Source organism: Apium graveolens, chromosome 4 (assembly GCF_009905375.1).
Source record: "Apium graveolens cultivar Ventura chromosome 4, ASM990537v1, whole genome shotgun sequence".
Classification (NCBI taxonomy): Eukaryota; Viridiplantae; Streptophyta; class Magnoliopsida; order Apiales; family Apiaceae; genus Apium; species Apium graveolens.
Window position 1 is genome coordinate 186,304,250 of NC_133650.1, and position 27,866 is coordinate 186,332,115.

Sequence of the window (27,866 nt, forward strand, 5' to 3'; positions counted from 1 at the left end):
TTTGTTAGACATGGTTCGGTCCATGATGAGCTATGCAGATCTTCCAGTATTCCTTTGGGGTTATGCATTGAAAACCTCAGCATATTTACTGAATAAGGTTCCTTTCAAATATGTTCCTCAAACTCCATATGAGATATGGAAAGAAAGGAAACCGAGACTTAAACACGTTAAGATTTGGGGATGTCCAGCTTATGTCAAGAAAGTTGACCCTGATAAGCTGGAATCTCGATCCATAAAATGTAGATTTGTGGGATATCCTAAAGAGACATTGGGGTATTAATTTTACACCGATCATAGGGTATTTGTCTCCAGACATGCTACCTTTTTGGAAAAACAGTTTATCCTTGAAGGAAATAATGGGAGCAAAATAGAACTTAATGAAGTTCAAGAAGCGCAAACTACTACGGTTGAAGAGGAAACACCTGTTCAGACTGAACAACCTTCTGTGGAAGAACCCATTCGTAGGTAAGGAAGAGTGTATCGCCAACCTGAGAGGTATTATGGCTTTGTCATTGAGAATGACAATGATTTGTCATTAATTGGTGATGACGACCCTATGACCTAGAAATGAGGCTATGAGTAATATTGAATCAGAGAAATGGCAGAGTACCATGAAATCCGAAATGGAATCTATGTATGCCGACCAAGTATGGACTTTGGTTGAAGCACCAGAGGATGTAAATCCTATTGGGTGCAAATGGGTATACAAAAGAAAGATTGGAACAGATGGCCAGGTGGAGACCTATAAGGCCAGGCTCGTGGAAAAAGGATTCAGACAAAGGCAAGGGATTGACTTTGATGAAACTTTTTCGCCTGTAGCCCTGTTGAAATCAATTCGGATTTTGCTTGCGATTGCTACTTACTACGACTATGAGATCTGGCAAATGGATGTCAAAACGGCATTTCTCAATGGGAAACTTGAAGAGGAAGCGTATATGACACAGCCAGAGGGTTTTATTTCCAAAGGGAATGAACACCTAGTGTGTAAGCTTCTATGAACTATATATGGATTAAAGCAAGCTTCTCGTAGATGGAACATCCATTTTGATGAGACAATCAAAGAGTATGGTTTTATCAAAAATGTAGATGAACCATGTGTCTACAAGAAGGTTAGTGGGAGCGCGGTAACATTTCTTATACTGTATGTGGATGATATACTTCTTATAGGAAATGATATACCAATGCTACAATCAGTCAAAGTGTGGCTATCGAAGAACCTCACTATGAAGGACTGGGGAGAAATATCCTACATTCTTGGTATGAATATCTATAGAGATAGATCTAGAAGAATGATAGGTCTTACCCAGGGTACATACATCGAGAAAGTGCTTAAAAGGTTTAGCATGGAAAATTCCAAGAGAGGTCTCATACCGATGAGCCATGAAGTATCCCTTTCCAAAAGGATGTCTCCTAAGACACCTGAGGAAAGAGAGTGTATGAGTAAGATTCCTTATGCTTTAGAAATAGGATCTATCATGTATGCGATGTTATGTACTAGGCCTGATGTTGCTTACTCAATTAGTGTGACAAGCAGATATCAATTCGATCCAGGAGAAGACCACTGGAAAGCAGTGAAGAACATCCTTAAGTACTTGCGAAGGACTAAGGATATTTTTCTTGTTTTTGGTGGATCTAAGTTGAAAATAGAGGGTTATACTGACTCTAGTTTTCAATCAGAAAGTGATGATAGCAAATCCATATGCAACAATTAACTAATTTTAGTTAATGAATGATGAGATGAAATAAATACTTCTTAGATATTAATATAAATATTTAATAAATATTAATGAAATTATTAATTATGTAATAATAAGTGAGTATTAATGGTTAAAATGAATATTTTACAAATACTAATGATAGTATTTATAATTAAATTTGTTAGTATATATATATAAAATGATCAAATCAATTATAACTGTTATAAATAAACATATAATAACTTAATTTAGAGATCGACCTGAGCGTTACAAAATATATTAACTGATATTATATAACTTGTGGACACGCTATTATATTTAAGAAATAAAATGACTTGATATTACAAATTGTTAGTAATAAAATTGATAATTTAGCTGATTAATTTAAATACTTTTCCCGAATTCTCAATTCAAAAAACAAATTTTTCAAGATCAAGATTAATGTACGAAAGATTTAAACAATCATTACTTGCCGATTTTAATTTTTACTTCCTTTATTTTGTGCCCCTAATATTAAAAATATTATGTCATCTGAAATTTTATGTTTTAATTTATAGTGTCCTGATTGGGTAATATCACCCAGCTCAGGTCCGATCTGCTTGATGCATAGAAACTACATACTCTGTTTGATGCATAGTATAGGTAGCTCACTAAATATGATGCACTATCAAATTATCCCAAATTTACACCAATATGTGTTTGTTTTGAAGTAGTAGTTGAGTCATGAGTAAATTATTTAATCAAATACTCTCAAATTTACAATTTTACTGATAGACAATTATATAAACCAAAGTGGTGGAATGTAAAGACTCGTTAAACATTGTTAAAATTCATATGCAGCTCTTAATATCATACTGCATATTAAGATATTAGAGGAAGCTAATTTACATAGTAGCTACTGGGATAGAAAATTTTCCGAAGCACTACCATTATAGCCTCAAAGTGTATGGCCATTAAAGAGCCCTTTTTTTGCTAATTGAAGAGAGTCTCTTTTGTTTTGCGTAAACTTGAAACCCTTGAAACTCAATTAACATATAAAAATCCTAGTTTAGCCTTTCTTCAGATATTTTTAATTTTCTTGTTAAATTCTTTTTTGTTGATTTTCTTGACAGAGAGATTTGTTTTTGTTGATTTTAAAATACTATATTCATTTAAGTATGAATAAATATAGAATTTATGGTAAAATAAATATATTTCATTAATAATTAAAGGATATAACCATAATAAAATATTACAAAATATTTTAATATTAAAATACATCCGATTTTTACTCCGATTTATCCTTTCAATTAATTATCGATTTTCGATTAGTCCTAAATCAATAATTAATCGATTAAGTCAGATTTATGATTTTACAACACTGTCAAAACTTAGTATTATCAAAACCGTATTTGCCAACCGAAATAATAACCCAAAATTTCTTATTTTTGAGATTTAAACACCCAAAATATTTAAAGGCGCGGAAGAGTGTTCAAAATACCTGATATGTACGCATGATGCATATGTGTAGTTATTTTTCAAACAAATTACACCTAACACACATGTTTAACATGCGCGGCCCTTATACTGTTTAAGGATACACATTTTAAATGCTCATCCATTAATGACAAAAAATAGCACATTTTCTAACTGCGTGTTTGTAAAATCCGTAATTTTATTTTATTTTATTTATTAAACATTAGATATTAATTCATTTAGACAAATATTTATTTAGAATATTCCGAAAATTTTATGTGCAAGTTATTTGAGTTAGGAAAATATTCGTTATTTGTGGAAAGAACTGTGAGAATATATTAGAAAATTATTATCTTTTTAATTTTAGGTATTTGTGTGCTTCAAATATTTTATTTTAGGAATTTACTTTGAGAGGTTTGATTATTCTCCAATTAGAATTAGGGTTTTATGTACCTATATAAAGACCCCTTTAGACAACAATAAAAATTCGTACAGGTTTTATACATCCTAATAGCTACGACTTTTTTCCAGCTTTCTTTTCGTCCCTTTTGATTTTTGGTGATATTTATGTGATCATGTGGCAGTTTTGTGTTATAGTGAAATTAAAATATTTTATTGTATCATGTTAGTCTCTTTTGCCATGCTTGTTCTTATCTGTGTTGTGCCGCATATGATAGTTAATTTGAGTAAAAAAAATTGTATGTGTAATCTGGTTTATGCATGATTTATATTGTAAGTTTTTTCCAACAAGTCTTCTTCCATGTTTATTTTTAACAAATAATACATGTATACATCTCGTACGAGGTTTAAGGTCCGAATAAATTAAAATGGGTTCTGCTATTATTTAATAATTATTAGATTTATAGAATTTGAAAATTATCCTTTTACTAGTTAAATTATACTAACATAATAACCCGTGCGAGGCACGGGTCATTTTCTAGATTTTTTTTTACATCATACAATTATATTAGTAAAATTTTTGATCATTTTCTTATTGATAAATATTGTATAACGTCTCAAACATATCAAATACAAGTTGTGTATCTATCAATATGTATGATTTTCATGTAAAACATTAATAACGTTTATAACATTTTTAATATATCACATTAATCATAATACATATTATCTTATCTATGTTGTGTAATTTGTATTTACTAAATAAATACAAGAAGGGTAGTCACTGTACGTGTAAAAGAAAAAGATATTGTCAATATGTTTATAAAAAGAAACTAAAAATTAACATATATGTATATTGCAGAGTCGAGTAAATTTTTTGAGTTTTGGTCAAATAAACCCGGAGTAATGAGATATTTTATTACTAAAGTCATTACTAATTTACAATTATCTTGCTTAATTTAAAAGGATTAGTCATAATTAAATTGGTGAAGACCTGCAATCATAATATTCAATAAAATAGAATTTACACTTCAATTAATATAAGCTTATTTTTTAAGAAAAATCTTATTTCTTTAATTCAACGTTTATGTTTGTTAGGAAATGAATAACACATAGGGGGGTCAATGTGTTTTACGGTTTTTGAGTTTTTCTTGAATGTTTATGGTTGAAAAAAGTAAATTAAATCTTGTAGGGAAGATGTGTTAATGCTGTAAACAAGCATGCAATAAGTAAGAACACAATCTTTTCAAAACTCACTTAATTTTATATTAAAATTAAGAATATTTTGTTACAAAATTTCTAGGCTCTTTGTTGATAAAGAGCATAACTTCTCCTTGAGAGAGTTACAAGATTTTTTATCCAAATTGTTACCTCTGACTAAAAGACCAGTGTTAACTTTATATTTCAGTTAACTGCTGGTTAACACAGTGTACAATAAGACATACTATTAGCTTTTGTAAATAGTCACTTGTAATTTCCATTTATAGAAAAGTATATCTTCTATTTCTGGCTTAGCATATCTTAAGCATCCTGTGATCATCTTGATCTTCCTTTGTCAATTAATCTTCACTATTGATCTTGCACATCATTCAAGCTGCCTTTTATAGACTTGTCAATCCAGCTGTTTGGATTGTTTGTTGATTGTTGATCTTGGATATTGAACTGATCTGCAATTCTGTACTTTGAGATTTTACCTCGAGATCTCCATTTGGTCTATAGAGAACTTGACTTCTCGATAAGTATATTGACTTATCGAGATCTATAATGCTCCATAGTAAATTTGACTTGTAGAGGTCTTTGAGTTCTCTATAAGAGAATTTGGCTTGAAGAGATCTCTAGTCTTCATGTCTTCACTTTGAATTATCGATATCTCTGAGTTCTCTAATGGTTTATTGACTTATCGATAACTCAGAGTTCTCTAGTCAAATATTGACTTGTCGACAACTCAAAGTTCTCTAGTGAATTTTGGCTTATCAATATCTCTGAGTTCTCTAGTGAAATTTGACTTATCGATAACTTAGAGTTCTCTAATGAATGTTGACTTGTCGATAACTCTGAGTTCTCTAGTGAAGAAATGACTTGTCGATATCTCCAATCTCCATGTCTTCAATTTGGCTTGTCGATATCTCTGTGAGTTCTCTAGTGCCTTTCATGACTTCTCGATAAGTCATTTTGAGTTCTCGAGTGACTTCTCTATAACACTAAATCTGTGACTTGTAGAGATCTTGACTTAGAATATTTTTCCTAAAACAGATTTATTCAACTCCAAACTTCTTCATAATTCTTCTGAGGCATGATCTTCTTGATCTTTTCCCAGATAGAATTTTTAGGCTTGTCACTGTTTATAGAAAATACTCCAGTCTGCTCCTTTGACATTTTTACAGACTTTAAGTGTTACATTACAAGTACAAAATGCAAATTAAGATAACAATACAACTTACTTAGGGTTGACAAATTGTCTTAGTCTTGTTAAGGTACAGGCATGTCTTGTACAACAATCTCCCCCAATTTGTGAGAAGATTGTTTAACATAAATTCATGCATTTTCACAAGACTAACCCCGAGTTTAAAAAGATGAAAAATTAAATTGATACACAAAGCTTGATCAAATTACAACTATTTGTACATTAGGAAATTTACAGAGTTTAAAGGCTACAAGTGTCAGGTAAAGACAATTTTTACATCAACTAGTTCTCTTTGTAGGTCCTTTAAGTAATCAAGAATTTAAAGTTCTTCTATAATAGGTGTTCCACTTAGAGCTTCTATGAGTTTCTGTCTTGCTGCTTTTGAGTAACCTTTGTCCTGTAAATCAATCCTGAATCTTGAAAATTGACTAGCTTTAATGTTGAGAAATTTTTATCTTTGGAGATTCTACTCATTCATTTGGCCTTTAGCTCTTCTAATCTTTTTATGTACATCTTTATTTCTTCATCATACTTCCTCATTCTCTCTTCCGCTTCAGCCTCTTCTCTTTTCTTAGTTTCCTCCCTTTCAATCAACCATTCAGCTAGAACTGATCTCCATGCCCTTGTAGCAGTATCCTTGTCCTTTACCAAGCTTATTATTCTCTTAATTTTTGTGGTTGAAAGAGAGTCCATTAATTTGCTGCTAAGAAAGGTGAAGGAACCATCTTCATAGAAAATTCTGACTTCCCTAAGAGATACAATCCAAACTTTGACTATTTCCTCAGCAAGTTGTTGAAAATGGTCTTCATATGAGATGCACCAATTTGGAGGTAGAAAGTCAGATTGCTTGAAACAGTTCCAGATGGCCCTTTCAGTGACTTCCACTTTCTTTATAGGCTTCACTCTCTTAGGCTTTCTCCCAACAGACTTGTGCTTGAATTTTAGTGAAGGTTTGGCCAAAGGTAGGGTTGTCATTTTCTTGAGATTTGTTTGGCTTGTGGTGATTGGGGATTTTAGAAGAGAGTTGGTTGTTTGTTTGTACAGAAACTTTGGCTTTGAGGTTTGAGGTGATTTGATGTTTAAGATAGTTGATGTTTTAGGTTGAGCTATGGTTTGAGCTAGTTGTGTTTGGATTTTTAGGGTTTGGTGTGGTTCTAAGCCATCATGAAGCTTTTTACTTCTCCTTTCACTTCTTCTCTTCTTTTCTTCATCTTTCTTGTCATCCTCCTTATTCATCTTTCCACTCATGCTGCCAGATGGCTTACTGGATTGACTTGGATTTGAGCCAGAAGGATTTTGATCATCTTTCTTCTGCTCATCATCATCCAAATCATCCTTGTTGATCTGTGTTTTGGGCAAGTTGGCTTCTGCATTATCTAGATGTCTCCTTAGTAGCTTTATCATTTCCATATCTTCATTGTTCTTGTTTTTCTTAGTTTTTAAACCAGTTTCAAGGATCATGATAAGCTTCTTGTTACTCATGACACACTGTTTGGGGATCTGAAAATATTTGAATTGTTTGGTGTTTGGACAGATGTATGTTATACCTTTGCTTGTCTGTAGATATGCTTCAGGAAAGGCAGCCACTTGAGCATCTCTCAATTCAGTTAATAGCAAGGTATCTTCATGAGTTATAACTTTAACTTTGTTGATGAAGATATCTAACTCAGATGCCCTCCTTGAGACAAGGTAATTGAGGGACACCTGCATACATCTGTCTGTCCCTGAGTCATTTGCATTGATCACTATCCTCTTTTGTAAAAAGTTGTCCAGATTGACCATGATCACTCTTATGAAATTAATTGTCTTGTCCATGGCCTTTTTGTATGTGAAGTGATTGTTGTTGAGAGAAGCTTTTGAGGATTTGAGTAGTTCATCAAACTCTCTGCTCAGACTAGGTCCTTCAGCAGCCCTAATAAGTCTCTCCATGTCAAGATCAACTTATTTAGATAATTTCTTTTCAGCACCCTGGATTTGTTATTGAGATGACCTAGATTGTTCCAATCTAGTCTCTATCTCCCTCTTAGTCTTGTTGACAGGCATGAGGAGGGGAGTAAGAATTTCAGGCCTTACTTGTTCAGGTAGAGAAGGTAGTGGTATATTGAGTTTTTCCATGATGGCTCCCAAAGATATAGAATTCTGCATTTAAAGATGCTTATGGGAGTCCACCAGGGTTTAGATATCTATTTGTTGGCTCTTGACAAGAGATGTCAAGGTCTGAACTTGTGCAGTGAAAGAAGAGTTGGAGTCTTGCAATGCAGTGACTTGACCTTGTAGAGATTAAATCTGTAGATTTATTGAAATAGATGCAGGTTGATGGGAGCTTGATGTAGAGACAGCAGTAGAGGACCCAAATGTAGCTTGCACAAATTTCTGAATTTCATCCATGACTAAAGGAGAAGGAGTGATCTTGCAATGTACATCTGATCCAACTTTAACCTTGTGTCATTAGATTTGGTGATATGAGCTTGAACTTGATTGTGCAACGTAATAAAGGAATCCTTGAGTTGTGTCATGCTTTTATCCACACCACTGAGATCATATCTGGACATTTGGTCTAAGAAGTGTTTGAATTGATTTTTGATCTCAGTTTGAGGGGGAATGAGTTCATCCATCTTTTCCCTCACCATCTTCCTGATCTTGTCTTCATGACCAGTCAATTTGACTTCAAGAGCTTTACCAAAAAGGTGAAAAGCCTTGAGTTGAGCTTTATGAATTTCTGTGACTGCATCATATACTTCTTGTGGAGTCAAGGCCTTTACATTACTTCCAAGGATAGTAACATACTTTTCCCTGAATCTGGATAAGACTTGATCCATCTCTAACACAAAGTCTTGAGATCGCCATGCATCCACATTTCCATCATGTTCTTCATCATTTACAATCTTTTCCTTCTGTTTCTCCATATTTTCATTGTAGGTGAGCATGATGGCCTGATAGTCCTGATTGCTCATATAAGAGGTGAGTAGATGTTGAGAGATGTTTGCCAATCCAGAAATCTGCTCCACTAAGAGATCATCTATAGATGTGGGTTGAGAGACAGATTCTTGTAGCCAGTTGGTGAGAATGTGAGGTTAATGAGGTTGGGTACTTGAAGGTTGTGAGGTTGATGGTTCAGAAACACATGTGACTGAAGTCATAGATTGACTCACAGATTGCTCTGTGGTTTTGACAATGTGTTGTCCTCCACTTGTAGCGGGAACCTCCAATTGAATTGGAGGGGATTTGACTGGGTTACAGTCATGTACACCAGCCTCAAAACCTTGTGTGTCTTGTAACACACTGGCACTTGAATGTGCTATGCTTGCCTCCCCTATGACAGGATCATGGGGAATTGTACTCCTAGCTTCAACTACCAAAACAATTTCTGCTAGGATTGTGAGGGGATTTTTCCTTACATGAGGAACCTCCAATTGAATTGGAGAGGATTTAGATAGCTCCCTCTCAGGAGTACTACCCTCAAACCTCTCAGCTTGTGAAGACTGTTTTGCACATGAAGGTGTATTAGAAATATTCATGGGGTCTTCAGTAAAAACTGATGAATCCCCCATGTTTGTGATGGTGTCATCAAGTTCTACCCTAGTATGTAGCCTCTCACCATCTAAATGGAGTGTCTGGGTGGAGAGCAAAGCTTCTTGAGCTAAGTCACTTGATTTTTCTTGTACTTGAGAGTTAGATTCAAGGGCAGATGGAAGAGAAGAAATTTTAGAGATAAGAGTTTGTTGTTCAAGTGTGAGTGTTGGCAGCTCCCCCTGAATGGATGAGAGAGCTTCATATGATGTATCCTCACTGTATGTGCCTTCCTTATTCCTTCTACCATACACTTGAATTTCTTCTTGTGTAGGCTGTGCAGACTCACTATTGGTTGCTTTTACAACTCCATCCTGTTGGGAGGATACAGAGGTGGCTAGAGTGGTCAGCTCAGTTTGCTTACTCCTTTTGGATCTTTTGACCAGAGGTGACTCCTTTTCAGATTTATCCTAAACACTATCAGTTACAACAGTTAAGGTTGCCCCTTTCTCTTCTTTTTACTCATCTCATCCTTTTGAGAAGATGAGGTGGTTGGTTACCTAGCTTCTAAAGGTTTTGAAGAATGGTTTCAGCTTGGGAAGATCCCTGTTGGTGTTCCTGTGCTTGTACTTCCACAGGTTCAGGGATCATAGTTGTGCTAGTTTGACTACCAAGACTCCTCATGTCTGGCATAGAATAAGGGTAAGTCTTAAATCTTTCAATCATGAAAGGTGTTAACTTAAGACTTACTGGTACCTTATTCTTAGTAAGAAGTGATCCAAATAGAATTTTGGATACTTGCTTACAATTGCCAATTAGTGTCTCGTTTACACCCTCTAGCATATGTATGTCATTTACTTTATAATTTAAAGCTGACATAATAAATCTAGGTAAAAAGATCTCCTTATCTCTTGACTCCAATGGCATTGTCAATCTGGTGCTCAGCTCCTCCAATATGTAGTGTCCTACATTTAGTTGTTTGTTGTGAGCCATGGAGTAGACCAGCTTCTGAACAACACTGGATATATTGTTAAATCCAGACTTTCTTCAAGTAAATGCCCTGATCACTGAGTCAAACAAGAAGGACCATTATCTCCTCAAGTTCTTCTTGTTCATGCTTGCCAGATTAATCCTCTCAGAATAAATTAATGAAGTCCATGAACTCATGCAGCTCATCATGAGTTGGAGCCTCCACTATCTTGTCAGTAGGAATGCCCAAAGCTTTGTTGACATCATCCTCAAGAATCTCCACCTGTTGTCCCTTGTTTGTGCAGTTTATCACTATAGTTGCAGCCTGATTCTCATGCACAACTGTCCCGGTTGTTGCTGTGTTCCAGAAGTCACCTAGCACATCTAAATACAGCACATGATTAGCAGTTAAAGCACCTACAAAGTAGGTCTCAGAAAGGAACTTAACAAAGCACTGAAAAACTTCTGGTGAATGAAAGGTACAAGATTGTTGGCTACCATTGACATAGGTATGTAGTTTAGTGGGTAAAAGAGATTTGTGAGAAAGGATGAAAAACGAGAGAGAAATCGGTTTTGGATTGAAAGCTAGGTCACTTGAGATCTCAAAAGTTGTATGTATGTATATGTATCGAGAAGTCTGGGTATTTATAGTCAAAGCAAATGACTTGTCGAGAACTCAAAAATAGACATTTGAAATTTGCCTATCGAGAAGTCATTTTTAAGAAATGAAATACATATCGAGAAGTCATTTTAAATTACTCTTATAGAGAACTAAAAATTGACTTATCGAAATGTCATATAAATACTCAGTTTGTCCAAAAAGGACTGAATTAATTCCAACTTTTATTTGAATAAATTCAAAATAAAATTAGAATAAATTTTCCAAAAGTATTTTACCAAAATAATTATTATTAAATTATTTCAGTTTTGAGTTATTGATTAGTCAACATTATACTTGTAGAGAACTCTGTGAATTAACACTACTAGAGAATTCTAGAAGGACTTATCGATAAGTCATTTTTAAGCCTATCGAGAAGTCACTCGAGAAGTCAGTGAATTGACTTGTCAAGAACTCACTCGAGATGTCCTAAAATGACTTGTTGAGAAGTCAATTAGATTTATCGAGAACTCAGTTCACTATATACTTTTGATTTTTGTAATTATGCCTTGTGTTAATTTTACATATTAAGAATATAAATTAACAACTGAGCAGTTTACTTAGAATTTGAAAAGTTCCAAGTTGAATTTTGAATTTTTTTTGAAAAATAAATATGCAGAGATTTCTGAAATATTTATAGTTCACATTTTAGTTAATTTCCAATTAAATCAAATTAATTTTGATTTACTGGAAATTAATCTGCTGCAACACATTAGCTGAGTTCTTACCTTAGGATGAAGAATTAAGCATTCCAATTTCACCTACAAGTCTAGTGAAAGTTGCTTCATCCAAAGGTTTAGTATAAATGTCAGTTATTTGTTTTTCTAGTTGGAACAAAAATGAGCTCAATGGTACCATTTGTAGATGTTCTCTAATAAAATGATACCTTAGATCAATGTGCTTTGTTCTAGAATGATTAACTGGATTAGCCACTATAGATATAGCACCAGTATTGTCATACATAATAGGAATTTTGTGTAACACTAGGCCATAATCCATTAGCTGATTTCTAATCCAAAGTACTTGAGCACAACAACTTCCTGCAGCTATGTATTCAGCCTCAGCTGTAGAAGTTGATATAAATTATTATTTCTTGCTATACCAGGATACAAGTCTTTGTCCAAGAAATTGACAGCTTCCACGAGTACTCTTCCTGTCAACCCTGCATCCAACAAAATCTGCATCTGTGTAACCAACAGCTTCAAACCCAGTTCCCTTAGGATAACATAATCCCAAGTTTGGAGTTCCCTTTAAATATCTGAAAATCCTCTTTACAGCCATCAAATGTGATTCTTTTGGATTGGCTTTAAATCTTGCACATAGACATGTTGCAAATATGATGTCTGGTCTACTTGCTGTTAAATAAAGCAATGATCCAATCATCCCTCTATAGCTTGAGATATCTAAACTTTTGCGCTTTTTATCTTCATCCAACTTTGTTGCAGTAGACATAGGTGTATATGCAGGTAAATAATCAACCATACCAAACTTTTTCAATAAATCCTTGACATACTTAGTTTGGCTGATGAAGATACCATCACTTCTTTGACTGACTTGAAGTCCAAGAAAGTAACTCAGGTCCCCCCATCATACTCATTTCATATTCACTTTGCATAAGCTTGGAGAATCTTTGGCAAAGCTTCTCATTTGTAAAACCAAAGATAATATCATTGTTATTCCCTAACAATACAACAAGAATTATAGAAAGGGGGGTTGAATGTAATTCTGGCTACTTTTTGAGATTTATGAAAAATGGTTTTGATAATATATATATAAGTGTTTGATTTGCAAGGTACGGAATGACAGAATTATAGAAATCAATACAAATAATAAAAACACAAGTCTTTAAAACTTTCTGGTGGATTTGAATGTATCCACCAGATATATATATATATATATATATATATATATATATATATATATATATATCGAGAGAGAACCTTGTGTAGCTCAAATAAGCTCACAGCTGCTTACAAGTATGAACAACTAAAACTTGCAGAGAAATACTAGAGGATACAGCTTACAAATATTTCTCTGAGAATGTATTTTCTAAGTCTAGTTGGTTTTTGTTCTACTTTGTGCACTTGGTTTATATATCACCAAGTTTACATCACAAAAAGACAAGATAATAAAACAAAACTATCATGTCTAACTCTATGCTCCTTCATTACTCTATTCCAGCATCTTTGAAAATCTTCATAGCTTGCACGAAAATGGTAATGCTTCTTTGTTCTAAAACCCTGCTAAACAGGCTGCCACATTCCTTTTGTAAACACTCGACGCATGTGACTGTGTTATCACTGTCAACAGATATTTGAATTGATCATCCGTCGGGTACATACTTGTTATCCGTCGGGTAGTCTTGTTGATCATCCGTCTGGTAGCTTTGTTGATCATCCGTCGGGTAGCCATTTATCACTTGACTTCATCTCATTTTTGTAGAATTACAAGACATCTTATATTTACATTTAATCAACCTATTCTGCACATCTACTAGCAGTCTACATGATTCATAAGCTATTACAGAATCTATACAAAGTTATTTGCAGAAATGTGCTACATGACTTATTGTTACATAAGCTACTCACCCGATGGATATCAATTAGTCGTCGGGACTATATTGAATCATCCGTCGGGGATTATCCGCCGGGTGCTACAAAATTCACTAAGTTAAATCTAATAAGGTGTTTTGTTTAGCTTATCATCAAGTACACAACATATTCCTAACAATCTCCCCCAATTTATGTCTACTGGAATTGTAGCCATAAATTAAGAGAAACTTGATGATAACAAAACACCCAAAAAGAAAATACAGATTGAAAAATAGTAGATAAAACTAATAAGTGCTATAAATTGATGAAAGTTGAACAATACAAAGTACACAAAGAAATTGCTCACAATTTTTATCAAGATACTCCTCTAGTCTGAGCAGATAGATCTATTTCCTTGATTGTCTGGATTTCTTCCCAAGCCTTCTGTTGTTTTCTTCAATTTTATTCTAAAGTTATCTGTGGAATTCTAGTTCATCAGCTTCTGAGAGATTTAGCATTTCCTGCATATCCAAAAGAGTCTCATTGCTAGAGACACTCAATTGGTCCTCCAATCTGAAGAATCTTCTGACACCTTTGTCATCCATGAACTCCATCAGCCAATAGGGCCTTAGATGCACTCTCTTTCCTGTAAAGGGAATAGATAGAATTTTTGGAAGTACATCTTTGGCTCTAATACTCCTTAGTTCCTCAATCCTCTTTAGAACTATTCTTCTTGCAGTCACATTGTATCCAAAGTTCTTCTTGAAGGATGAGTAAACTTTAATCAGAACAGATTGGCTTTCTTGGAGAATCCTGTATAGAGGCCATGTCATCTCTTTCCCTCCCTTGTATTTAAATACCAGTCTTTCAGGAAGATGTCTGTAAGCATCAATTCCTCTTACTTCTTCCAATTCATTCAAGTAGAGATTCAAGTCTGAAAACTCGTTGATATCACAAATGTACATGAGATCTCTCTTGTTGACTGTGGATTGGGATTTGGTTAGAGTTTTAGATTTGAGAGATACAGGCTTCACTTTCTTGCTGGTTGTAGTCTTTGTCTTCTTTGTCTTGAAGATGGACAAATTTAGCTCAGGAATTGGTAAACTATCCCGGTCTACTGGCTCATCCTTGGGAACAATTGGTTCACCATGAATATTTGTTGTTGGATCAACCACTTTGAATTCTTCAAATACCACTGAGGGTTTTGATGTCTGAGTTGTAGTTGTAGGCTATTTGGGAAACTGATCTTCCAATTCCTCTTCATCAAAGTTCACTTTCCTCTTGGAATGAAGTTTATATCTAAATCTTTTTTTCTGCTGTGATTCTTCTTGCATTTTCAGATCCTTAGGTTCAGTTATTACAGTTGGTTGTACAGGAGGTTCTGTTGTGGTTTTTACAGCTTGAAGCTTGGCCAAGATAGCAGCTTGTTCTCTCTTTTGCTTTTGCTTCTTAGCATCCAAAGCAGCTTGCTTCTTCTCTAGCCTGATTCTTTCTTTCTCTTCCTTCTTAGCTTCCACAAATAGTGGGTGTCCAACCACCATACAAATCTCCTTACCATTTCTTTAAATTTTAGAAATTCTTCTTTTCAATGCTGAATCAGCTGGATCCTTGTAGAATGCAATAGATCTTGATAACAGTTTCTTTTCATCTAGCTTTGGTGTCTCAAACACTGTATCCAAAGGATTCTTGTCTGAAACCTTAGGATAGTTCCATTTGGCCTTCATGATGAGATATATCTTTGGAGACTTGACACAGGAAGTTTGACCCCTTTCCAGATAGTTCATACTTATATCATTCACAGAGATTTTCATTACTTTAGAGTGATGATTGAAAGCTTTGTCTGGATCCTATATTGGGCCAAATATCTTCTGGATGTTCTCATCAATTTTCTTCCAGTTGATTGGACTCAATTGCTTCTTCTGAACTGCTCTCAAATTGGCTGCTGCTTCTTTGATTAGATCTATGTTATCTTTAGCAGGTGGCTTTGTGAAAACAATTGTTGGCACAATTGCTTTAGTTACTTGAACATTGAGCACTTTCTTCTCCCCCTCACTTCTTAATTCCCCTTGACTGAATAAGACAATTGAGCTTTCTTTCTCTCCCTTAGAAGAGGTTTTTTTCTCCCCCTTTTTGTTATCAGCAAGTTGAGTAGAAGAGGAGATTTGTGCTGCCACTAGCCTTTGAAGCAAGTATGTTTGTTGTGCTTGGTGGAGATGAATTGTTGTTAGAGAGGCTTCCATTTCTGTTATTCTGGTATTTAAAGGAATTTCTCTTTGTGGAAAGATCAGAATTCTTCCTGAGTTATCTCTTAATGTCAAGCATTGTAGCTTCTGGAAGTTTAGAATCCAATCTGTCAGAAATGTCCCTCTTCATTTGATCAATTTCACCTTTAATAGAGGTGACATCCTGAGTATGTTGAAAACCTTGGATTTGTTGCAATTGAAGAGAAGCAAGATGTGCTTGCATAAGCTTCTTGGTACTGGCATTTGTTGTTGATTGAAGAGCAGAGTGTGTTTGACTGATAAGTTGGATGAGTGTTGTCTTGAAATGGTGTTCATCATATTTCTTTGAGAAGGCCTGTTAGATATATTTGTGATGTCATGTCTAATGATGATTTGTGTTTAGTTTTCAGATCTTAACTAACAGGACAAATCAGGACTTAACTGGAAATCAGTACTTATACTGAAGTCAGAACTTAAGATATCAGAACTTAAGTTATCAGAAGATATTTATCAGGAGATAATATCAGGACTTAAGGAGACTTTCAGATAAGAAAGGCGGTTGATTTAAAGGAAAGAAGATCGAGATTAAAACAAGAAGAGATATGCATGAAGAAGAATTCTATGAAGAATAGAATACTTGGAAGAAAAGATAACTAGTTGATATATTTTAGGATGCAGACTTATGTTCGATATCAATTAGAAGATTATCATGTAACTGTGTGTCTATATAAACACAATATAGGGTTTACACTATAAGTGTTATCTTAATCGAGAATATTATTCATTGTAACCCTAGCAGCTCTCGTGATATTTGTTCATCACTAAGAGAGAATGGTTCCATTGTAATATTGTTTTATTAATAAGATTATTATGTGTTTCATACTTGTGTTCTTAATTCCATTTGATTGTGCTAGACACTATATTCAACCCCCTTCTACAGTGTGTATGACCTAACAAGTGGTATCAGAGCAATCTGTTAACATACATACTGTAAAGATCCAAAACAAAATCATGTCTGAAGAAGCACAAACTCCAACCAAGCCCACCAAAACTGAAGAAACTCCAAAGACTCAAATCCATAATCGATATAAGACTATTAGGGTTCCCATACTGAAACCTTCTGAGTATCCCATATGGAAGGTGAGGATGTCTATGTTTCTGGAAGCTACAGATCTAGAATACCTTGACAGAATTAATGAAGGACCACATAAGCCAACCAAGCTCTTTGTTGTAGTTGCAGATCAGCCAGCACAGTCTGTACCAAAGGAGAATAGTGAATACAGAGCTAAAGATATCTCATCTATTGCAAAGGATGCAAAGGTAAGACATTTGCTGTATAGTGCCATTGATAATGTCATGTCAAACAGGGTAATTAACTGCAAGACTGCAAAGGAGATATGGGATGCCTTGGAGACTAGATGCCAAGGAACTGATTCAATTAAGAAGAACAGAAGGACTATACTCACTCAAGAGTATGAGCACTTTGACTCAAAACCTGATGAGTCATTAACTGGTTTATATGATAGATGTGTCAAACTCTTGAATGATCTGTCACTGGTGGATAAGGAATATGATCTTGAAGATACTAATCTTAAATTCCTTTTAGCTCTTCCTGAAAGTTGGGATTTGAAGGCAACTACTATAAGAGACAACTATGCTCTTGATGAAACTACTCTTGATGAAATTTATGGTATGCTCAAAACTCATAAACTTGAGATGGATCAAAAAAGCAAGAGGCATGGGAGAAAGTCAAGAACAGTTGCTCTTAAGGCTAAGGAGGAATCCCCTAAAGTGGTTGTCTCAAAGAAAGGCAAAGGAAAGGCTCTCATCACAAAGTCTGATACTGAGTCATCAAGTTCTGATAGTGATGAGGATTCAAAGACTGAAAGTCTATCTGAGACGGATGCTGATGAAGAGATGATGAAATGTGCTCTTATGGTGAAGGGTATCACAAAGATAGCTTACAGGAAATTCAGAAGGGGAAAGAAGTTTTTCAGTAAAAGTGGAAGTTCTGATAAGAAGAGATTCAGAAAATCTGAAGGCAAAGCTGGAAAGTCTGATAGAGGAGATTACTCAAATGTTAAATGCTACAATTGTGGTGAGAAAGGCCACATATCTCCTGACTGTAAGAAAGGAAAAGGTGATAAAGGCAAGGCACTTGTCACAAAGAAGAAAAGCTGGACAGACGCTTCAGATTCTGAAAGTCAGGTGAACTATGCTTTGATGGCAAATGCTGATAGCAGTTCTGAAGCTGCTGAGTTAAAGGTACCTCAAACAACTTATGCTTTTCATACTGATGATATTACTAAGTTGAGAAGATATCTTAAAACCATGTTCATTAGTTATAGAGATCAAACTTTAACATTTGAAAGGTTAACTTCTGAAAATTTGGCTTTTAAGAAAAGGAATGACTATTTAGAAAAGGAGTTAATTATGTTCCATCAAACTCAGAAAGAAAGAGATGATGCTTTTTATGTTAGAGATGAAGTGTTAAAATTGAATCAATCTCTAAAAACTGAGTTAGAAAAGGAAAGAGAGATTATCAGGACTTGGACTAACTCTGGAAGAACAACTCAGAATTTGTTAAGTAGTGGAAATTGGAAAGAGGGCTTAGGTTATGGAGATGATAAGAATAATAAAGGAACTGTAGAAATTGAGCCTATAGTTGTTAAACAAAAGCTAAAGGTAAATCTTGTTAAGTTTGTAGATGTAAAGTCTGATATTGATAAATCAGAAGTTAAAGAGAAATTAACTTCTGACAAACCAAAACAGGATAAGCCAACTGAAGTTAACATAGGCTTAATGACAAAGAAGCAGCTTAAGCATAAGCTGAAAGATGTTAAGAATGTAAACAAGGTAAAGCCACCTAGGAAAAATAGGAATGGAAAGGAAGGTGTGAATAAAAGTAATGGTTATAAGCCTATTCCTAATGCTCCTAGAAAGAAATGTTATAACTGTGGAAATTCTAACCATCTTGCTTCTTTTTGCAGAAAGAATAAAAACATAAACTCCTTACCTTCAAAATCAGGAGTTAAGAGTCAGTCTGTTAGATATAGGCCACAAAATCCTTGGTTTATTGTGGTAGTTTATAGCATTCCATTTATACTTGTAAGGAATGTCATAGTTTGTACTATGATTATTATCAAATAAAACCTTCTTCAAAGAAAGTTAGCATTATTCCTTCTAGTGTAAGTTCGGATGTAAAGTCTGATATTGTAAATTCTGATAAGAAAAATGTTAACATAAACTCTGATGTTAAATCCGCTGCAAATGTTAACCAACTTAATAAGGCTAAAGGATCCAAGCAAGTCTGGGTCCTTAAAACTAATCATTAGTGGTCTTTGTGATTGCAAGGCAACAGGAAAAACATCCTAGTTCTGGACAGTGAATGTTCAGGACATATGACTGGAAATAAAGCCCTGCTATCAGACTTTGTGGAGAAAGCTGGCCCAGGTGTTTCTTATGGAGATGGCAACATGGGAAAAACTATGGGATATGGCAATATCAATCTTGGGAATGTCATCATTGAAAAAGTAGCTCTAGTCTCAGGACTTAAACACAATCTGCTTAGTGTTAGTCAAATCTGTGACAGAGGTTATCATGTGGATTTCTTTGAAGAAAACTGTGAAGTTGTAAGCAAATCTACAAGCAAAGTTGTTCTGAAAGGATACAGGCATGGTAACATTTATGAAGCCAAGCTTTCAACAAGTTTTGATGGTTCTGCAATCTGTCTGTTAAGTAGAGCATCAATTGAAGAAAGCTGGGATTGGTACAAGAAACTCTCTCATTTAAATTTCAGTTATATAAATGAACTAGTCAAGAAAGATATTGTGAGAGGACTGCCAAAATCAGTATTTGCTCCTGATGGCCTTTGTGATTCATGTCAAAAGGCAAAACAAAGAAAATCTTTATTCAAGAGCTAGACTGAATCTTCAATTCTTGAGCTTTATCATCTACTACATGTTGATCTATTTGGTCCAGTGAATGTCATGTCTATTGCGAAGAAGAAATATGTTATGGTCATAGTGGATGAGTTCATCAGATACACATGGGTGTATTTCTTGCACACAAAAAGTGAAACTGCATCTATCTTGATTGATCATGTCAAACAACTGGATAAATTGGTTAAAGACTCTGTGAAAATCATAAGAAGTGATAATGGCACTGAGTTCAAGAATTTGATTATGGAAGAGTTCTGCAAAGACCATGGAATCAAGAAGGAATTTTCTGCTCCTGGAACTCCACAGAAAAATGGAGTTGTTGAAAGAAAGAATAGAATTCTTATTGAAGCTACACGAACTATGCTTGATGAAGCAAAGTTACCAACCTATTTTTGGGCTGAAGCTGTGTAGACTGCTTGTTTTACACAGAATGCAACACTTATTAATAAGCATGGAAAGACACCATATGAGATGGTGAAGAAAAAGAAGCCAAATCTGAAGTATTTTCATCATGAACAGCTATCTAAATTTGATATAAAAGCTGATGAAGGAATATTTGTTGGATATCCACTTTCCACAAAAGCCTTTAGAGTCTACAATTTAAGAACAAGGGTTGTCATGGAATCTATCAATGTCTCTTTTGATGATAAGAACATTACAGGACTTGACGATTTCAATGATCATGATCAGTTGAGATTTGAGAATAAAGTTTTAAATTCTGATACTGTAAATCCTAAAAGTCTAAATCCTGAAAGTCTAAATCTTAATACTGCAAACTCTAATAGGTTAAACTCTGATGTTATTGAAACTGTGGTAACTACGCCAAAGGAAAATGCACATGTGCAGGGGGGCATATTAAAGATCCAACCTCATCTCAAGAAGCATCAGAACCAAGAACAGGCTCTTCAAGTTCTGATTCATCAAGTTCTGATGGGGCAAGTTCTGATAATACTGGAAACTCAAATTCTGATTCATCAAGTTCTGATGGGCCAAATTCTGATAATTCTAGAAACTCTAATTCTGAAGGATCCAACTCAGAGAGCATAATTTCAGGGGGAGCATCAGAGAATGTTGATGGAGACAGCATGGATCATGGGGGAGCATCCAGTTCTAGAGATAATCTTCCATTTGCAAGAAAGTGGACTAAAGCACATACACCTGACTTAATTATTGGAGATCCTGAAGCAGGTATAAGAACTAGGACAGCAACATCAAATGAATGTCTCTATCACTCTTTTCTTTCTAAGGCTGAACCAAAGAAAGCGGAAGAAGCTCTTCAAGATGCTGATTGGGTGCAAGCAATGCAGGAAGAGTTAAATGAATTTGAAAGAAATAAAGTCTGGACCCTAGTGCCAAGACCAAAGAACAGATCAGTTGTTGGTACAAAGTGGGTGTTCAGAAACAAAACTGATAGTGATGGCATAATTACAAGGAATAAAGCAAGGCTGGTTGCAAAAGGATATTCTCAACAGAAGGGAATTAATTATGATGAAACATTTGAACCAGTTGCTAGATTGGAAGCCATAAGGATATTTTTGGCTTATGTTGCTCACAAAAAGTTTACAGTCTTTCAAATGGATGTAAAAAGTGCTTTTCTTAATGGAGAATTGGAAGAAGAAGTATATATTGAACCTCCAGGTTTTGTAGATTCAAAATTTCCTCATCATGTCTACAGACTTGATAAAGCACTTTATGGCCTTAAGCAAGCTCCAAGAGCATGGTATGAGACATTAGCTCAGTTTCTTCTGGAAAGTGAATTCAACAAAGGGACTATTGATAAAACTCTATTCTATCTCAACCATGGAAAGGACTTACTTTTGGTACAGATATATGTTGTATCATTTTTGGTTCTACAAATGACAGACTTTGTAAAAGGTTTGCCAAGTTAATGCAGTCAAGATATCAAATGAGTATGATGGGAGAACTTAGCTATTTTCTGGGTCTTCAAGTCAAACAGAATGAGGAAGGAACTTTTATTTGTCAATCTAAGTACACCAGAAATTTGTTGAAGAAATTTGGAATGCAAGATTGTTCAAGTGTATCCACTCCTATGGCCACTGCAACAAAATTGGATAAGGATACTGGTATATCAGTAGATATTACTGATTACAGAGGTATGATTGGCTCATTACTCTATCTAACTGCAAGTAGACCTGATATCATGTATGCTACCTGTCTTTGTACAAGATTTCAAGCAGATCCAAGAGAACCTCACTTAACAGCTGTGAAAAGAATTTTCAAGTACCTTAAGGGTACAGCTGATCTAGGATTATGGTATCCTAGGGAATCAGACTTTAAGCTAATAGGTTACTCAGATGCAGATTTTGCAGGGTGCAAAATTGACAGGAAAAGCACAAGTGGAAGCTGCCAATTTCTTGGAGGCAGATTGGTTTCTTGGTTTAGCAAGAAATAAAAGTCAATTTCCACATCAACTGCAGAAGCAGAATACATTGTTGTAGGAAGCTGTTATGCATAGATTCTTTGGATGAAGAATCAGTTACTGGATTATGGGTTAGAATTTTCTAAAATCCCTATTTACTGTGATAATCAAAGTGCTATTGTTATGACAGGTAATCCAGTTCAACACTAAATGACAAAGCACATCAGCATAAGGTACCACTTCATAAGGGAACATGTGATGGAAGGTACAGTGGAATTGCATTTTGTTCCAATAGATCAATAACTAGCAGATATCTTCATAAAACCACTATGTGAAGCTACTTTTACAAGATTGGTAAATGAACTTGGAATGGGTTCAGGTTCTTTCTCTAAATCTGCTTAGTTTATGTTCTGATACATCAGACTTTATGATCAGTATTCACAGATATTACTATCTTTATGTATTCTGTGCTTAAATTGAAATTTTCTTAGTGCTGATTGTTATCTGATGTGAATTTCTAAACTCTGATAGTGATATGAATGTTTCTGTGACTATTCAATCCAATGAGGATAACTATGCTAGATGTTGACCTAGTAGTCTTTAATATACTAAAGATCCCATGTTTTAAGTAATTATTTATGAGGAAATCTTTTAACACAAGCAAATTCTGATACTGAGCTTGGTTAGGTGTACTTTGTGTATCTTATTACTAAGTCAAAAACTAGAATAGTACTTCTTATCTGTTAAGTTCTGATGTTGGTAAATCTTATGGATGTACTAAGTGCTGATAAACCTCACTTATCAAAAGAAAAAGAAAAAGAAAAGAAATAAAAATCAGGTACTCCTTTGAGATCTAAAGAAAAATACATGTGGAAGGGAAAACCCAAGTGCATTTCTGGTATTAAGTAATATGCATTAGAAAAGCAAAATAAATTTTCTTGGTGACTTTTCACATTCTCTGATTACTGGAGAAATACTCTGATAATAGCATAAATTCTGATAAGCAGTTGTGACTCACTTACATTGAGAAGCCACTGTAAAAAGGAATTTTAAAAGATGCATAAAATGAGCACAAAACAGTTGAGGTGGACTCATGCATGAACTCATTCTATAGTAGGCTTCAGACTAATGACAGATTTTAAGCAAAGTTCTTAGTTATGCCTTATATCTAAGATGTACTGAAGTGAATCAGACTTTACTCTTTGTCTGATATTTAGCTTAATGCACACACTTACACTCCATATGGATGATGAAAATTACTGTTGTGATCAATGTTGTTTTAGATGAACAGTTTAAGTGTCAGTTGCATAAATTCTGAGGACAAGTTCTGATGGAAGTTCTGATGATTAAGTTCTGTTGTAACCATATCAGTATTTGTGTGAAGAATTACAGAAATAAACATTCACCTTTTGAGTTAAGGAGCCATATTCTGATGACTTTAAAATTCTGATAATAATCAAGTTCTGATGCTGACGTGGCAGTATTTATTTACTTGGTTTACTTCTAAGTCAATACTTGAACGATTATATTTTTCAGAATATTGGATTATGTGAGATAAAGCAGTAATAATCATTTGTTTAATGGGAACAGTTTCTTTTTGAAAAACTGAATGTGCAAAGTAATAATTACTTATTTACCATGCCCATTAACTTTTGTCTTAACTGTTGTATGGCAGACAGGTGTAAGGTTTGTTCCACTTCTCAATAACTGTTGTCACGTGGGTTGTCTAAGTAAAAGAGATAAAAGATTTTCAAATCTTTTATTCACATTTCTATTCTATTCACTCTCTCTCTTTTTCTTATTCTCTCACATTTTCTGACGGTTTTTTATACAGACATTTTCTCAAACACCTTTCAGGCACTCTAACTTCTCACTTATTTTTTATGGCGCCCAAGGATTTAATTATTGATGGAGCCAAGTTCGTACCAAATAACTATTCTGCAATCTTGAACAAGGCTGAAGCTCCATCAGATCTGCACTTTGTGCAAGATTTATTAGCCAATAGTGAGATTGCGTATGCTTTGACCCAACCTCAAACTATTTCAAGCAAACAAGTGCTGACATTTTGGCGAACTGGGCTATTTGATAATGGTGGTGTTGTTGGTTCACCAAGCATAATTTTCACATTAGGAGATGTCGAGCATGTGGTTACTCCAGGATCAGTTCGTAAAGCTCTCCACTTACCTGAAGGTTGTACATTCTCAACAGTGGAGGATCCTGTTTTACAACAGCTTATGGCCAGTCTGGGCTATGGGAAAAGTTTGGGAAAGCTGGGTCAACTGAAAAGATCAAATATCAGAAAGGAATGGAGCTTTTTCTTTGATTGTATCACCAAGACATTCGCCAATAAATGCTCCAACTTTGATGCTATTCCCATCATGAGTCAGCAAATCGGGTATGCCCTTATTCATCAAACTTATTTTGATTTTGCAAGTGATGTGCTAGGTTTTATAGGGGATCGGATGACAGAGGATAGGAATGTAGTATACTTTGTTAGATTTTGTCAGCTTATATATACTTATTGTTGTGCTGATGAACCCCAACCAGCCAGTAATTTAATTTCACTCTTTAAGATTGCAAAAAGGGCCTTTAATGATTTGTTAAATGCTGACAATAAGAAACAAGTGCTGAGGCTCTTACAGATTCCTCAGTCAGTAAAATAAATCTTGGTAAATGCTGATCCAAATACTTATACATCTGTTTATCCTGATGTCCAACCCACCAACTCATCACAACCAACACAACAGCCATCAGAACATACCATCTCTCACCAACCTCAAACTCAACCACAACTTTCAGCACATCCAGTGAAGCCTTCTTCTTCAAGAGCAAAGAAGACTAAGATAGTACCTCAGTCATAGCAGAAAAGAAGGAGAATAGTTCTGAGAGATGAGTCAGATAATGAAGAACAGGTTCCAATATCAGAACCTGTTGTTGTAGAAGCTGAGAAGATCTCTTCTCAGAAAGATACTGAAATTGGGAGTTCTAGGCCCCTCAAAAGGCTTAGAAAGCTAAATTCTGATGATAAAGCTCCCAAAGTCTCTACTTCAGCAAAGAGACTTAAAAATCAAAGAGCTGGGAGGGCTGTAAGTGAATCATCACACTCTGAAGAAATCCTGGAAGCAGCAGCTAAGGAAGGGGGTCTGGAATCTCTGATCCCAACAGAACCTATAGTAATTGAATTACTTCCCACTGCTGAATCAGCTCACAAGTCTCCTATTCAAGAACAAGAGGATATTCTAGAGCAAGTGCCCACATCTCCTGTGTCTCCTATTAATGATCCAGTAATGCTGAAGATCCAGGTACAAGTGATGAAATAGATATTCACAACTTGGCTGTACCTGATGTTCTGTACTTGGAAGCTCCACCCACTCAAGTTACTCCACCAACAATACCACTTCTAGATGCTGATTTCAATGCAGATATTCCAACAACACCAATTCTGAATCTAGATGATGAAGATCAGATTGTAGGTGGGCATCAAAATTTGGATGTTGATCAGAACTTAGTTGTAGATCAGAATTTAGAGGATGATGTTGAAACCTCTATAGCCTCACATATTGTTATTCTATCAGAGGATGCTGATACTGCAGGCTCTGTAAGTTCTGATGCTGACAATGCTGAAATTACTGGTTAAGCTGCTACAAATGTAGATGTTGATGCAGCTGGTCCATCTGGACATGCACCTCAACAAGCTCCATGCAAAGTTGATCTAATCAAGAAGTTTGTTAGAGAGGATGCACCAGTACCTTGGAGTGAAACTCCTAGAGGAAAGGAGTGGACTAAGGAGTAAAACAAAGTTAATTTTGTTCCTACTGAAAAATTCTTGCTGAGCACCTGGCCAAAGCTGATGAAATGCTGATAAATGATGATTTCAAGGCACAGCTGAGAGTTACCGCATTGAGTACTAGGCACCTTCAAGGTCAACATTCAATAACTCATGCCAAGGTGAACAAAATTCAAGAAACTTTGATTCAGCAAGATATGAATGTCAAATTGGAAAAGAACGGATTTTTTAAGCCAGCCTTTGACTGAATTGGGTATATTGAAAAGACTCAGGAGAAGCAACACGATCAGATTTCTGAAATTCTAAAGAATCAAGCTTCTCAGCAAACTCAACTCAATGAGATCCAATCCTCAGTGGAATTTCTTGTCTCTCTTCTTCTACCTGCTGATGCCAAAAAGGGGGAGAAAGTGATTAAGTCCAAATGTAAATCTAGTCAAGTACTGAAGGGTAAGGATGATGGAAATGATGATCAGGGAAACTCTGAAAAGGGTAGAGGTCATGGTCAAGGTCAAGGTTCTTCATCTAGGAAAGCTGAAACTTCTACACAGAGAACAAGCTCTAATGCTGATAGAAGAATAAGTTCTGGTAAACAAGTTCTGACAAAGCCTGATGTTCCTATACAGGGTGAAAGTCAAGAATCACAGAAGTTTATGCAGATATTGAAGCTTAAGGGGAAGGAAACAATAGTTTACTATCAAGACCCTAAGTTACAGAAGCTGGATGAAGAAATTTCAAAAAGACTATTTCTCAAAGAAAATCCAGGAATGGACTTTGAAAGTCTAAAGGAAGAAGAAGCCAGACTTAAAGCAAAAAATGTCACATCCAAGTCTAAAGCTTCTATTGTTAAAAAGAAACTTCCAAAGCCTAAGGGTATTGTGATTAAGGAGAAGACAAATTCTGAGGCAACCAAAGCCAAATCATAAATGGAGGTAGATCCAAGATCCAAGGGCAAAGCAAAAATTGATGAACCTGTAAAGGTATACATGCCAATCATGGATGAAGAAATAATTAATGATGAAGATACTAGTCTGATTTCGAAGAAAAAGGATATTCAAACAACCTCAGACGGAGCTTATGTTGTTCAAGATCAGGACTTAGTAAAATCTGATATTACAGTGAAGCAAGCAATCTCTGACATAGCTCAAGTTGGCTTGATATCAGAAGATAAAGAAAAGGAAACCTCTGACATTGCTCATGTTAAACCTCCAAAGATGCTACTACCAGGATTCACAAAAACTCAACAGACTCAACCTTTGAAGACTACATCAACTGGTTTTGATGCAAGAGTTATTAGAGGAAAGGAAGCTAGAGACAAATCAGGATTGGGTAGTTCTAAAGAGAAGAGAATAAATAATACTACCAATGATCCAACTTCCTTAAGTGAACCAGGAGTAGGAGCAACTCCTGAAAGATTGAATCAACTTGAATCTGTACAAATGGTTTACCACTCTGTTTTGAAAGAAGATATCATGTTATATTTCATGACAGATGGGAGGGTATTCCAGATTAGGGAGAATGCTATTCCATTGAAGTATTTTTGAAGAACTGGAACATGTTCTATTTCTACTTTATGTAAAAAACAGATCAACAAATGGTGCTGCAGGTTATTTAAAATTAAATATTTAAAGACAGAAGAGGCTTTACTCTGAAAAGTCTGACAGCCCATATTGTCCTAAGTACAGATCTCACAGTGGAGATATTGTTGAAATGAAGCCTAATACTACTAAAATCATCACTACATTTTCTGGTATTAAGGGACTTGAATTCAATCTAAAGTCTGATAAAGCCTATATCATCAGACTGGATCAGGATATAAGAAAAGCTAAAATAAATGATCTCAGGGCTGCTATCTTTCAAACAGGTGAAGATACAGTTGAACCGAAAATGCTAAAAGGAGGATGGTCAATGAACTT

The 27,866-nt window shown here is 35.1% G+C and overlaps 1 pseudogene; it reads right to left on the reverse strand.

The window, feature by feature from the left end:
- The window catches only part of LOC141719215 (uncharacterized), a 300,973-nt pseudogene that overhangs the window by 217,845 nt on the left and 55,262 nt on the right, over window positions 1-27,866 (reverse strand).